The sequence below is a fragment of the Caretta caretta genome, chromosome 8, assembly GCF_965140235.1.
Source record: "Caretta caretta isolate rCarCar2 chromosome 8, rCarCar1.hap1, whole genome shotgun sequence".
Classification (NCBI taxonomy): domain Eukaryota; kingdom Metazoa; phylum Chordata; order Testudines; family Cheloniidae; genus Caretta; species Caretta caretta.
In genome coordinates, this window is record NC_134213.1 from 41,031,982 (window position 1) to 41,044,818 (window position 12,837).

The window sequence follows — 12,837 nt, forward strand, 5'->3', positions numbered from 1 at the left end:
ACAGAGGAGCCAAGAGGCCAGTGAAGAAGCTTGGCAACATGTGACCTCCAGAAGAGGTAAGCGGAATGTCCGGGTTCCAGTAACACAGACACAGGTAACTAACCGCTTTCATGTTCTCTCCACAGGTACCGTTGCGGAGAGTGGACCAGATGATAGGTCTGGGGCGAGAAAGCAGAAGGAGACTCCGCTGGTTGGAAGGCATGAGATGCGATGTCCTGAGGTTGGGGGTTCCACGACCACCACTCCGAAGAGGAGAAGGCGGGTGGTGGTGGTTGGGGACTCTCTCCTCCGGGGGACTGAGTCATCTATCTGCCGCCCTGACCGGGAAAACCAAGAAGTTTGCTGCTTGCCAGGGGCTAAGATTCGCGATGTGATGGAGAGACTGCCGAGACTCATCAAGCCCTTGGATCGCTACCCCTTCCTGCTTCTCCACGTGGGCACCAATGATACTGCCAAGAATGACCTTGAGCGGATCACTGCGGACTATGTGGCTCTAGGAAGAAGGATAAAGGAGTTTGAGGCGCAAGTGGTGTTCTCGTCCATCCTCCCCGTGGAAGGAAAAGGCCTAGGTAGGGAGCGTCGAATCGTGGAAGTCAACGAATGGCTACGCAGGTGGTGTCGGAGAGAAGGCTTTGGATTCTTCGACCATGGGATGGTGTTCCAAGAAGGAGGAGTGCTAGGCAGAGACGGGCTCCACTTAACGAAGAGAGGGAAGAGCATCTTCGCGAGCAGGCTGGCTAACCTAGTGAGGAGTGCTTTAAACTAGGTTCACCGGGGGAAGGAGACCAAAGCCCTGAGGTAAGTGGGAAAGCGGGATACCGGGAGGAAGCACAGGCAGGAATGTCTGTGAGGGGAGGGCTCCTGCCTCATACTGGGAATGAGGGGCGATCAACAGGTTATCTCAAGTGCTTATATACGAATGCACAAAGCCTTGGAAACAAGCAGGGAGAACTAGAGGTCCTGGTGATATCAAGGAACTATGACGTGATCGGAATATCAGAGACTTGGTGGGATAACTCACATGACTGGAGTACTGTCATGGATGGTTATAAACTGTTCAGGAAGGACAGGCAGGGCAGAAAAGGTGGGGGAGTAGCACTGTATGTAAGGGAGCAGTATGACTGCTCAGAGCTCCGGTACGAAACTGCAGAAAAACCTGAGTGTCTCTGGATTAAGTTTAGAAGTGTGTGCAACAAGAGTGATGTAGTGGTGGGAGTCTGCTATAGACCACCGGACCAGGGGGATGAGGTAGATGAGGCTTTCTTCCGGCAGCTCACGGAAGCTACTAGATCGCATGCCCTGATTCTCATGGGTGACTTTAATTTTCCTGATATCTGCTGGGAGAGCAATACAGCGGTGCATAGACAATCCAGGAAGTTTTTGGAAAGCATAGGGGACAATTTCCTGGCGCAAGTGCTAGAGGAGCCAACTAGGGGGGGCGCTTTTCTTGACCTGCTGCTCACAAACCGGGTAGAATTAGTGGGGGAAGCAAAAGTGGATGGGAATCTGGGAGGCAGTGACCATGAGTTGGTTGAGTTCAGGATCCTGACGCAGGGAAGAAAGGTAAGCAGCAGGATACGGACCCTGGACTTTAGGAAAGCAGACTTCGACTCCCTCAGGGAACGGATGGCCAGGATCCCCTGGGGGACTAACTTGAAGGGGAAAGGAGTCCAGGAGAGCTGGCTGTATTTCAAGGAATCCCTGTTGAGGTTACAGGGACAAACCATCCCGATGAGTCGAAAGAATAGTAAATATGGCAGGCGACCAGCTTGGCTTAATGGTGAAATCTTAGCGGATCTTAAACATAAAAAAGAAGCTTACAAGAAGTGGAAGGTTGGACATATGACCAGGGAAGAGTATAAAAATATTGCTCGGGCATGTAGGAATGATATCAGGAGGGCCAAATCGCACCTGGAGCTGCAGCTAGCCAGAGATGTCAAGAGTAACAAGAAGGGTTTCTTCAGGTATGTTGGCAACAAGAAGAAAGCCAAGGAATGTGTGGGCCCCTTACTGAATGAGGGAGGCAAACTAGTGACAGAGGATGTGGAAAAAGCTAATGTACTCAATGCTTTTTTTGCCTCTGTTTTCACGAACAAGGTCAGCTCCCAGACTGCTACGCTGGGCATCACAAAATGGGGAAGAGATGGCCAGCCCTCTGAGGAGATAGAGGTGGTTAGGGACTATTTAGAAAAGCTGGACGTGCACAAGTCCATGGGGCCGGACGAGTTGCATCCGAGAGTGCTGAAGGAATTGGCGGCTGTGATTGCAAAGCCATTGGCCATTATCTTTGAAAACTCGTGGCGAACCGGGGAAGTCCCGGATGACTGGAAAAAGGCTAATGTAGTGCCAATCTTTAAAAAAGGGAAGAAGGAGGATCCTGGGAACTACAGGCCAGTCAGCCTCACTTCAGTCCCTGGAAAAATCATGGAGCAGGTCCTCAAAGAATCAATCCTGAAGCACTTACATGAGAGGAAAGTGATCAGGAACAGCCAGCATGGATTCACCAAGGGAAGGTCATGCCTGACTAATCTAATCGCCTTCTATGATGAGATTACTGGTTCTGTGGATGAAGGGAAAGCAGTGGATGTATTGTTTCTTGACTTTAGCAAAGCTTTTGACACGGTCTCCCACAATATTCTTGTCAGCAAGTTAAGGAAGTATGGGCTGGATGAATGCACTACAAGGTGGGTAGAAAGCTGGCTAGATTGTCGGGCTCAACGGGTAGTGATCAATGGCTCCATATCTAGTTGGCAGCCGGTATCAAGTGGAGTACCCCAAGGGTCGGTCCTGGGGCCGGTTTTGTTCAATATCTTCATAAATGATCTGGAGGATGGTGTGGATTGCACTCTCAACAAATTTGCGGATGATACTAAACTGGGAGGAGTGGTAGATACGCTGGAGGGCAGGGATAGGATACAGAGGGCCCTAGACAAATTGGAGGATTGGGCCAAAAGAAATCTGATGAGGTTCAATAAGGATAAGTGCAGGGTCCTGCACTTACGACGGAAGAACGGAAAGCACAGCTACAGACTAGGGACCGAATGGCTAGGCAGCAGTTCTGCGGAAAAGGACCTAGGGGTGACAGTGGACGAGAAGCTGGATATGAGTCAGCAGTGTGCCCTTGTTGCCAAGAAGGCCAATGGCATTTTGGGATGTATAAGTAGGGGCATAGCGAGCAGATCGAGGGACGTGATCGTTCCCCTCTATTCGACATTGGTGAGGCCTCATCTGGAGTACTGTGTCCAGTTTTGGGCCCCACACTTCAAGAAGGATGTGGATAAATTGGAGAGAGTCCAGCGAAGGGCAACAAAAATGATTAGGGGTCTGGAACACATGAGTTATGAGGAGAGGCTGAGGGAGCTGAGATTGTTTAGCCTGCAGAAGAGAAGAATGAGGGGGGATTTGATAGCTGCTTTCAACTACCTGAAAGGGGGTTCCAAAGAGGATGGCTCTAGACTGTTCTCAATGGTAGCAGATGACAGAATGAGGAGTAATGGTCTCAAGTTGCAGTGGGGGAGGTTTAGATTGGATATTAGGAAAAACTTTTTCACTATGAGGGTGGTGAAACACTGGAATGCGTTACCTAGGGAGGTGGTAGAATCTCCGTCCTTAGAGGTTTTTAAGGTCAGGCTTGACAAAGCCCTGGCTGGGATGATTTAACTGGGAATTGGTCCTGCTTTGAGCAGGGGGTTGGACTAGATGACCTTCTGGGGTCCCTTCCAACCCTGATATTCTATGATTCTATGATTCTATGGAAGTCTTCCTCCATCATCTCTGATCCCAGCATATCATCATCACTCTGCAGATGTCAACTGTAAAAAGTAAGCATTAACCTCACCGAGTTAAGGCCATCTCCCTGAGCAATCTCATTCCAGCAACAGAAAACTATTCCAGCTTCCTGCTATAGTCTAGTGCAATAAGATATGTGTGCAGGGAGCATTTTCTAAAGCTTACAGCTTTGGTCTAACTTGCTCCCATTGAACTCAGTGGAGATTTTACCACTGCCTGCCATGGGAGCAATTAAGCCACCATTGAGTGCTTCTGCATACCCCACTCTTAATTTTTCATATCAGCCTCTTGAAAATGATTTATTCTAAATCTGACCAATCCAAGAAGGCTATGACGGGATCCCCAGGCTACAACCTGGAACTGGGGTACCGCTGTGCCCCCTTAATTCTCCAGCCTGGGCTGTCTCTCACAATGCTTTGCTAATGACAAGCAACAAACCCCTCCACAGGCACTGTTATACTCAGCACAACAGCATGTGGAGCCCCACACCCAGCTAAATTGCATGAATTCTTCCTAAGCCTCTCACAAATCTCACAGAGAAAGTCACCAGCAAATCTCACAAGCCCCTAGCCTGACCAGTGTAAGTTTATTATCTAGTCCGCCCCCACCCCTCGGTGTGGAGAGGACACACACTAGCCTTTGTAACCTGAGTTGAGATTTCCCAAGCACCTCAATCAAAACACACTGTTTTAGGTAAAATATAAAACAGATTTATTAACTACAGAAAGATAGCATAGCTAGATCGACTTACTGCGGCGTCTTCACGGCGGTGAGTCAACTGCTGCCACTCCCCCGTCAACTCCGCTTGCACCTCTCAGGGTGCTGGAATTCCAGAGTCGACGGGAGAGCTGTCGGGGATCGATTTATCGTGTCTAGACTAGACGCAATAAATCGACCGCCGATATATTGATTGCTACCCGCCGATCTAGTGGGTAGTGTAGACCTACCCATAGATTTTAATTATTATAAGTAGTAGGCATAAAAGGTCAGAGACAATTACCAAAGAAAATAAAAAAGGTAAACACAGACTAAATCTTAAACCTTATTACACTAAGCAATATTTGAATCAAGCTGTTTTTTCACCTCACTGGATGTTGCAGGTAGGTTATAGTTCTTAATACACAGGCTTCTCTTTTAAGCCTGGGACAAGTATCCTCAGTTCAAGTCTTTTCCAAACATTCTTGTTGCTTCCAGCATAGGTGCGGGAGGGGAAAGGTCAAAGCATGATGCCACTATCTCCTGTTTTTATCCTCAGTCCATGTGCCTGGAATACACCCAGACATGTTCTGGTGGGCTTTGCTGAGTCACAGAGTTGAGCAATCCCCCATTGTGTGATGCTTGTGCAAATCTCTTACAGCATTGTAAATTCCTTGTTCACAACTCCCCTACTGACCAATGGTCATTTAACACCTGCCCTGGTGTGGATCACCTCCTTTGTTGTTACTGGAGAAGCAGCAGTGGGAGACTCTCAAACTTAGAACATATTTCAGTAACAACCATACAGCAAAATTTCATAACTTCATACACACTAACTATATGCATATTTGGACAGAACAATGGGTTTCAGCAGATCATGACCTTTCATATAATATTTTACATGGCATGCTTTTTATGAAATATATCATAATTATATGACAGGGGCGAATATGGAAGTTCCAAGGTGCTACTTCGAGGTACAGAGTGCTACAGAGGCATCTCATGGTGTGATTTTAAATTATGTCTCATAGTCACTGGCTGCTACAGAAAAAGGAGTAGGTGACATGGTGTTCAGAGATAACTGGGAACCAGGGAGACTGACTGAGCTCTTTTTTTTTTCAGTATCTGATCTCTAACTTACCAGCGCTGCATAACATGACAATAACTGGTTCCAACTGGCTCACACCCAAGCCCCCTAAAGGTACATTACCCACATCTTCCTTCCCCAGCCAAAAAGAGCAACAATAACAATTAACAGTCAACCTTAAGATCAAACAGAATTTCAAATATTTATAACCATCCTACTAACTAAATTAACTACCTGTATTCTTAGTCTCTGGGGTGTCCTGTGCTGTCATGTGGGTCTGTGGTTCTCCCCTGAGACATCAGCATCATTGCTTTCAGGTAGCAGGAAGGCTATTAGCTCTGGTTATGCCATGTCCTGTGGCTCAGCTGTCTCAACTTGCTGTGGTTTCCTATTTCATCCAAGTCCACAGGGTGCTGCCCAACAATGCCTAGAACATTCCCTGAAATTTTGGAATCGATTGACTGCACGGTTCAAAAGTTATCATGTTATAGACAAACTGATGGACAAACAGAAATGGCATTGAACTGTGCAGAAGGCCTTGCCAATTGGCTAGTTAGTCATCCAGGTGCCAATTCTCTCAGATACTAATATTTCAGTGTTGCCAGTGCTTGTGATTTCATTATGAGTATCAGAATATTTGGTGTGTTTTTCTTAAAGCCTCAGCTCCTGGAGTCATGTTAGAACCTCAGCTTTCATTTAAAAACAAAAAAGTAAAAAAAAATGGAAAATGTGACCAAAGTGTGATAAAAAGATTCAAAACCAGAGGGCAAAGAAAAGAACCCAAAATGTATTACTTTTAAAAATCTCATGACTTTGGGGGCTTGATTTTAGCCTCTGTGGCACTGGCAATACTGTATGTGCCTAATTTTAAGCACCTGAATAGTACTACTGGCTTCTTGAACCCCCAGGGAGTGTCAGAATATCCCCCTAGAGCGAGTAACAGAAACCCGGGGATGTAGTGCTTTTATGTAGGAAAGAACTGGTGAATGCAGCATAGAATCATAGAATCATAGAATATCAGGGTTAGAAGGGACCTCAGGAGGTCATCTAGTCCAACCCCCTGCTCAAAAGCAGGACCCATCCCCAATTAAATCATCCCAGCCAGGGCTTTGTCAAGCCTGACCTTAAAAACTTCTAAGGAAGGAGATTCCACCACCTCCCTAGGCAACGCATTCAGTGTTTCACCACCCTTCTAGTGAAAAAGTTTTTCCTAATATCCAACCTAAACCTCCCCCACTGCAACTTGAGACCATTACTCCGTGTCCTGTCCTCTTCCACCACTGAGAATAGTCTAGAACCATCCTCTCTGGAACTACCTCTCAGGTAGTTGAAAGCAGCTATCAAATCCCCCCTCATTCTTCTCTTCCGCAGACTAAACAATCCCAGTTCCCTCAGCCTCTCCTCATAACTCATGTGGTCCAGACCCCTAATCATTTTTGTAGCCCTCTGCTGGACTCCCTCCAATTTATCCACATCCTTCTTGTAGTGTGGGGCCCAAAACTGGACACAGTACTCCAGATGAGGCCTCACCAATGTCAAATAGAGGGAGACGATCACGTCCCTCGATCTGCTCGCTATGCCCCTACTTATACACCCCAAAATGCCATTGGCCTTCTTGGCAACAAGGGCACACTGCTGACTCATATCCAGCTTCTCTTCCACTGTCACCCCTAGGTCCTTTTCCACATAACTGCTGCCTAGCCATTTGGTCCCTATTCTGTAGCTGTGCATTGGGTTCTTCTGTCCTAAGTGCAGGACCCTGCACTTATCCTTATTGAACCTCATCAGATTTCTTTTGGCCCAATCCTCCAATTTGTCTAGGGCCCTCTGTATCCTATCCCTGCCCTCCAGCGTATCTACCACTCCTCCCAGTTTAGTATCATCCGCAAATTTGCTGAGAGTGCAATCCACACCATCCTCCAGATCATTTATGAAGATATTGAACAAAACCGGCCCCAGGACCGACCCCTGGGGCACTCCACTTGACACCGCCTGCCAACTAGACATGGAGCCATTGATCACTACCCGTTGAGCCCGACAATCTGGCCAACTTTCTACCCACCTTATAGTGCATTCATCCAGCCCATACTTCTTTAACTTGCTGACAAGAATACTGTGGGAGACCGTGTCAAAAGCTTTGCTAAAGTCAAGATGCAATACATCCACTGCTTTCCCTTCATCCACAGAACCAGTAATCTCATCATAGAAGGCGATTAGATTAGTCAGGCATGACCTTCCCTTGGTGAATCCATGCTGACTGTTCCTGATCACTTTCCTCTCATGTAAGTGCTTCAGGATTGATTCTTTGAGGACCTGCTCCATGATTTTTCCGGGGACTAAAGTGAGGCTGACTGGCCTGTAGTTCCCAGGATCCTCCTTCTTCCCTTTTTTAAAGATGGGCACTACATTAGCCTTTTTCCAGTCATCCGGGACTTCCCCGGTTCGCCACGAGTTTTCAAAGATAATGGCCAATGGCTCTGCAATCACAGCCGCCAGTTCCTTTAGCACTCTCGGATGCAACTTGTCCAGCCCCATGGACTTGTGGATGTCCAGCTTTTCTAAGTAGTCCCTAACCACCGCTTTCTCCACAGAGGGCTGGCCATCTATTCCCCATGTTGTGATGCCCAGCACAGCAGTCTGGGAGCTGACCTTGTTCGTGAAGACAGAGGCAAAAAAAGCATTGAGTACATTAGCTTTTTCCACATCCTCTGTCACTAGTTTGCCTCCCTCATTCAGGAAGGGGCCCACACATTCCTTGGCTTTCTTCTTGTTGCCAACATACCTGAAGAAACCCTTCTTGTTACTCTTAACATCTCTCGCTAGCTGCAGCTCCAGGTGCGATTTGGCCCTCCTAATTTCATTCCTACATGCCCGAGCAATATTTTTATACTCTTCCCTGGTCATATGTCCAACCTTCCACTTCTTGTAAGCTTCTTTTTTATGCTTAAGATCCGCTAGGATTTCACCGTTAAGCCAAGCTGGTCGCCTGCCATATTTACTATTCTTTCGACACATCGGGATGGTTTGCATTGGCTGTTCAAGTAGCTCTGTGGAAGGGTCAGTGTCCTCCCCGCTCCTGCTTTTGCTCGGGGCCTACTCGACTTTCTGCCGGAAGCCTCCACCACAGCATGTCCACGCCTCATAGCACCTCAGCTACTTTCTCAAGAAGTGTTGTAAGTACTGGTTCTTTCTATTTGTCATTTCCATCCCTTTGACCCCTATGTACAACTGTTACTGGTGATAATTTATCATAAAATAAGGTGCAAAAGCCTTCCACAGATGGGTAAGACAAAATGAAAACAGCATTAAATTAAGCTTGGATCTTGCATGTGCTGATCAAATGGAGTAAGGTGAGGTCTTTCTCACTGGAGTTCGTGCCCATGTAGACATACACCAGCCAATCTGTGCCTGCGAGAATCATTGCCCCTCACACCCCATAAGGGACGGTGAGCCAGTGGCCACCCAGCAATCATACTAGCTGGGGATCTATGCAGATAGGGTGTTTGAGACAATTAAATTTGAGACAAAGTCTTAAGGTCAGAAGGGACCATCATGATCATCTAGTCTGACCTCCTGCACATTGCAGGCCACAGAACCTCACCCATCCACCCACTCCTATGATAGACCCCTGACCTGTGGCTGCATTACTGAAGTCCTCAAATCATGATTTAAAGACTTCAAGTTACAGAGAATCCATCATTTACATTCGTTTAAACCTGCACGTGATCCATGACCCATGCTGCAGAGGGAGGCGAAAAACCCCAGGGTCTCTGCCAATCTGACCCGGGGAAAAATTCCTTCCTCACCCCAAATATGGCGATCAGTTAGACCCTGAGCATGTGAGCAAGACTCAGCAGCCAGACACCTGGGAAAGAATTGTCTGTAGTAACTCATTCATGATAGGGTCACACTGTTTCCTCAGGCTGTCGCTCTGGAATCAGAGTGAAAAGCTGAGTGTACCACTCACCCCTTTTCTGGTGCCCCTGTCCTCACTCATCAGAGGCACTGTCCTGGGCAGTCTGAGCCCGACCTAGTCCCACCGCCAGCTTTTCTAAAGAGGGAACCGTGGGCTAAGGCCAGATGAGTGATTTTCACCCAGTTTGAGACACCTCAAGACAGCCTGATTGCTGAGCACCTACCTTCTGAACATCAGGTGCCTGGACCGTGTCTCAGGCCAGGCACCCAAGCCCAAAATATCTAAAATCCCTATGGCACAGCTACACTAGAGAGTTCACAGCAGCACAACTGCACCATTGCAAGTGCTCTAGTGTAGCTGCTCTACACTAGCTCTCCCGCCAACATAGCACTGTCCACACTGGCGCTTCTGTCAGTGTAACTTTATGTCTATCAGGGGGCAGTTTATTCACACCCCTGAGTGACACAAGCTCTGCTGACATAGGCTGTAGTGTAGACATAGCCTAAATTACTTCTGAAAAGGCCGTCATCCTAGGGTTCTGTGTTTGTGTCCCTGTGTTTGTGTGCACGTGCGCTTGTGTGCAGCTAGTGTGCAGGTATGTGTCCATGGGGTGATCGTTGGGTGTTTATGGGTGTGAATGTCTCAGGGTGTGTCTGTGTTTGAATGGCAGGGAGGGACGCTGTGTCTGAATGAGTGGGTATGAACAGGTTTGAGTGCCTGTGGCCAAGTGATCAGAGAGGTTCAGGTGAAGCTGCCTGACCTACAAACAAAGGGTCTCGATGCCTGTTTTTCTTCAATGAGTGCCCTTGGAATTGGAAAAAGATTCTCCATTTAAATCCATTGGAGCCATCTAGCTGACTGTGCAATGAGAAGGGGCTCAAGGAGGCTGGGGCGCAGTGGGTGAGGGGGTGAAGGGCCCTGCCAGGCCTGTGGAGAACATGCACATTCTTACTGCTCCTTAGGGAGGCCAGGTGCAGCACTGAGGGGGCCTGAGGCAGTGGGGTCCTGAATCACATGATCTACCTAATGTTGTCACTTGCCCTTGCTGGCAGAATAGATCAGGTGCTGTCAGTGCCTATGCACAGGGCAGTGTCGCCTCCTGCCACTGGCTATTCATTTCTATTGGACACAGCCCTCTCCAGGTTGGGAGGCTGAGCTGCAGGCACCCACCGCAGATTCATGTAGGTTACCTTTTTCATTTCTTCTCCTGGAGTGTGACATTTAAAAATGTGTAATTTTGTTTATCCCTGGCAAGCTGTGAATGGCTCTCCGGACTGCCTGCGCCTCCTGCACCGCCGTATAAATTACCCTGACAACCCCTTATTACAAAGGAAAAATAAGTTAATGGAAAACCAAAGTAGAAATAGAAGCATAAAAATCCCAAGGTGCCAAAATCAGCAGAACTGCCCCCATGTGTCAGTAATCTCCAGTATTTAATTAAGCAGGTATTGATTGTATGGTGGGAACGGCATGTTTACACTATTTGTTTTGTAGTAAAGAAATATTGATATGATCTTGAAAATGATCCTGGCATAGACAGCTCAGTAGGGCAGCGCTGGGAGAGGAGGGGCACATATTCCTTGTCTGATGGAGCCACCCCACCCAGTAAGCCTAGGACCGGGGCGTGGTACATTTCTTCCTGCTAAGATGCCCCAGGTCCCCGGGCCTGCTCATCCGGGAGTGGGGGAGGAGCAGCTGTCTAGCACAGCTGGCAACTGTGGCCACGGCTGGGAGCTTGGTTTTCTGCTTGTGAGACAGAGTAGTCGCCTTCCCTGGGTGAGGGAACTGATGTATGTAGCACAAAGGGCCACAGAGGAAGACCCTACTAACAGTTTTCATCAACATTCAGTGGATGCACCCACAGCCTATGTCTGAGTATCATGGAGCTGCCCAGCAAGGCTCATTGAAAGGCAGGGTGCAGTGCAGGAGCTACTGGGAGTGCGGCCTGCCCAGCACTGAGTTACAAAGGGGTATGTCAAGTGATGAGCTGCCAAAAGCTGGAGAACCGGTTCCTTCACTTGCTCTGGGTCTTTGGCGGCACTGAAGGACCTGCTGCCGAAGAGCCACCGAAGACCCAGAGCGCTGCTGGGTGAGTAAAAATTAAAAAGGGATTCTCAGGGAAGCCTTCCCAGCTGAGAGCTCAGGCGGGCCGGACAGGACGGTCCCGCAGGCCAGATGTGGCCCATGGGCCGGAGTTTACTTACCCCTTTAACAACTAGTTTTAAACCGGCTTCAAAATTTAACAACCGATTCACGCGAACCGGTGCGAACCAGCTCCAGCTCACCACTGGGTATGTCTACACAGCAAAAAGAACCCGGGGCTGGCCCGGTCAGGGCTCAGGCTGGAGCCTGGGCTCTAGGACCATCCCACCATGCAGGGTCCTAGAGCCTGGAAGTCTGCACAGCAATGAAACAGCCCCACAGCCCGAAACCTTTGAGCTTTAAAGAAAATTACCTTTCAGAGCAAACCTGGCTGCTGGGGAGAAGAAAGCATCAGGACCGGGACAGGCACTCAGAGAGGAGGGTGAAGGAACCCCCAGCATTCCCAAGGAGCCTCCTGCAGGCTGATGGACAGAAGGGCTGGACATGTAGGTCGCCATCTTTCAGCAAGAGCAGTCCTTCGCCATGACCCCATTGGGGCAGAGACTAGGCATGCTGTCCAGAACCTGCACATTGGGTGTGTTAAATGGAACAAACAGTAAACAGCAATGATAACTGTCTACATCTTGGACATACTGGCAGCAAAGCTGCTTCCCAGCCATGCTGTGTGCTTGGAGTCTGTCACTGGCAACACACTCAAGCAAATAGTATAGCTGCTCCAAGTCATGCTGAGAAATGCTACTGGGAGCAGGGCAGTCTCAGACTGCAGTAGGGACCATTAGCTGATCTAAGAGAATAAAATGACCCTCAAATCCAAGATCCCAGCAGGGTGTGTGGTTTGGAGGTAGGAGAATGCTATTCTGGCCTCCCTGAGCCCTATTATTCAGGCGGAGTGGGAATTCCTGACGCTGGAGAGGAGTTTCAGGCAATGGGAATGGAAGCGTCCTGCTACTCATCACCTAGTTGGGGTCTGATTCTGCATGTAGTGAGGGCTGGCAAGGTGCTGAGTGTGCTCAGTACCCATTATGGTCACAGGGCAATGGCTCTTTCACATAATGCCCAATTAGCCTGTGGGACTCATTGTCATAAGATAGTAGCAAGGTGAAGAATTTAGCAGGATCTGGGCAGGGATTAAATGTGTCTATGGAGAACAGGACTGCCCAAAGGACCCATAGTAAATACTAAAACAAAACCATTTGGGCAGTGCTATAAACACTCCCACTTCTAGGCACGAGTCAACCTTACACTG

At 48.4% G+C, this 12,837-nt stretch overlaps 1 long non-coding RNA gene across 1 annotated transcript in view; it reads right to left on the minus strand.

The window, feature by feature from the left end:
- The window catches only part of LOC142073089 (uncharacterized), a 56,625-nt gene that overhangs the window by 13,819 nt on the left and 29,969 nt on the right, over window positions 1-12,837 (minus strand). Inside the window, exon 2 of the long non-coding RNA XR_012669778.1 lies at window positions 11,944-12,154. This is a non-coding gene — a long non-coding RNA (uncharacterized LOC142073089). The remainder of the gene's footprint in view (window positions 1-11,943; window positions 12,155-12,837) is intronic.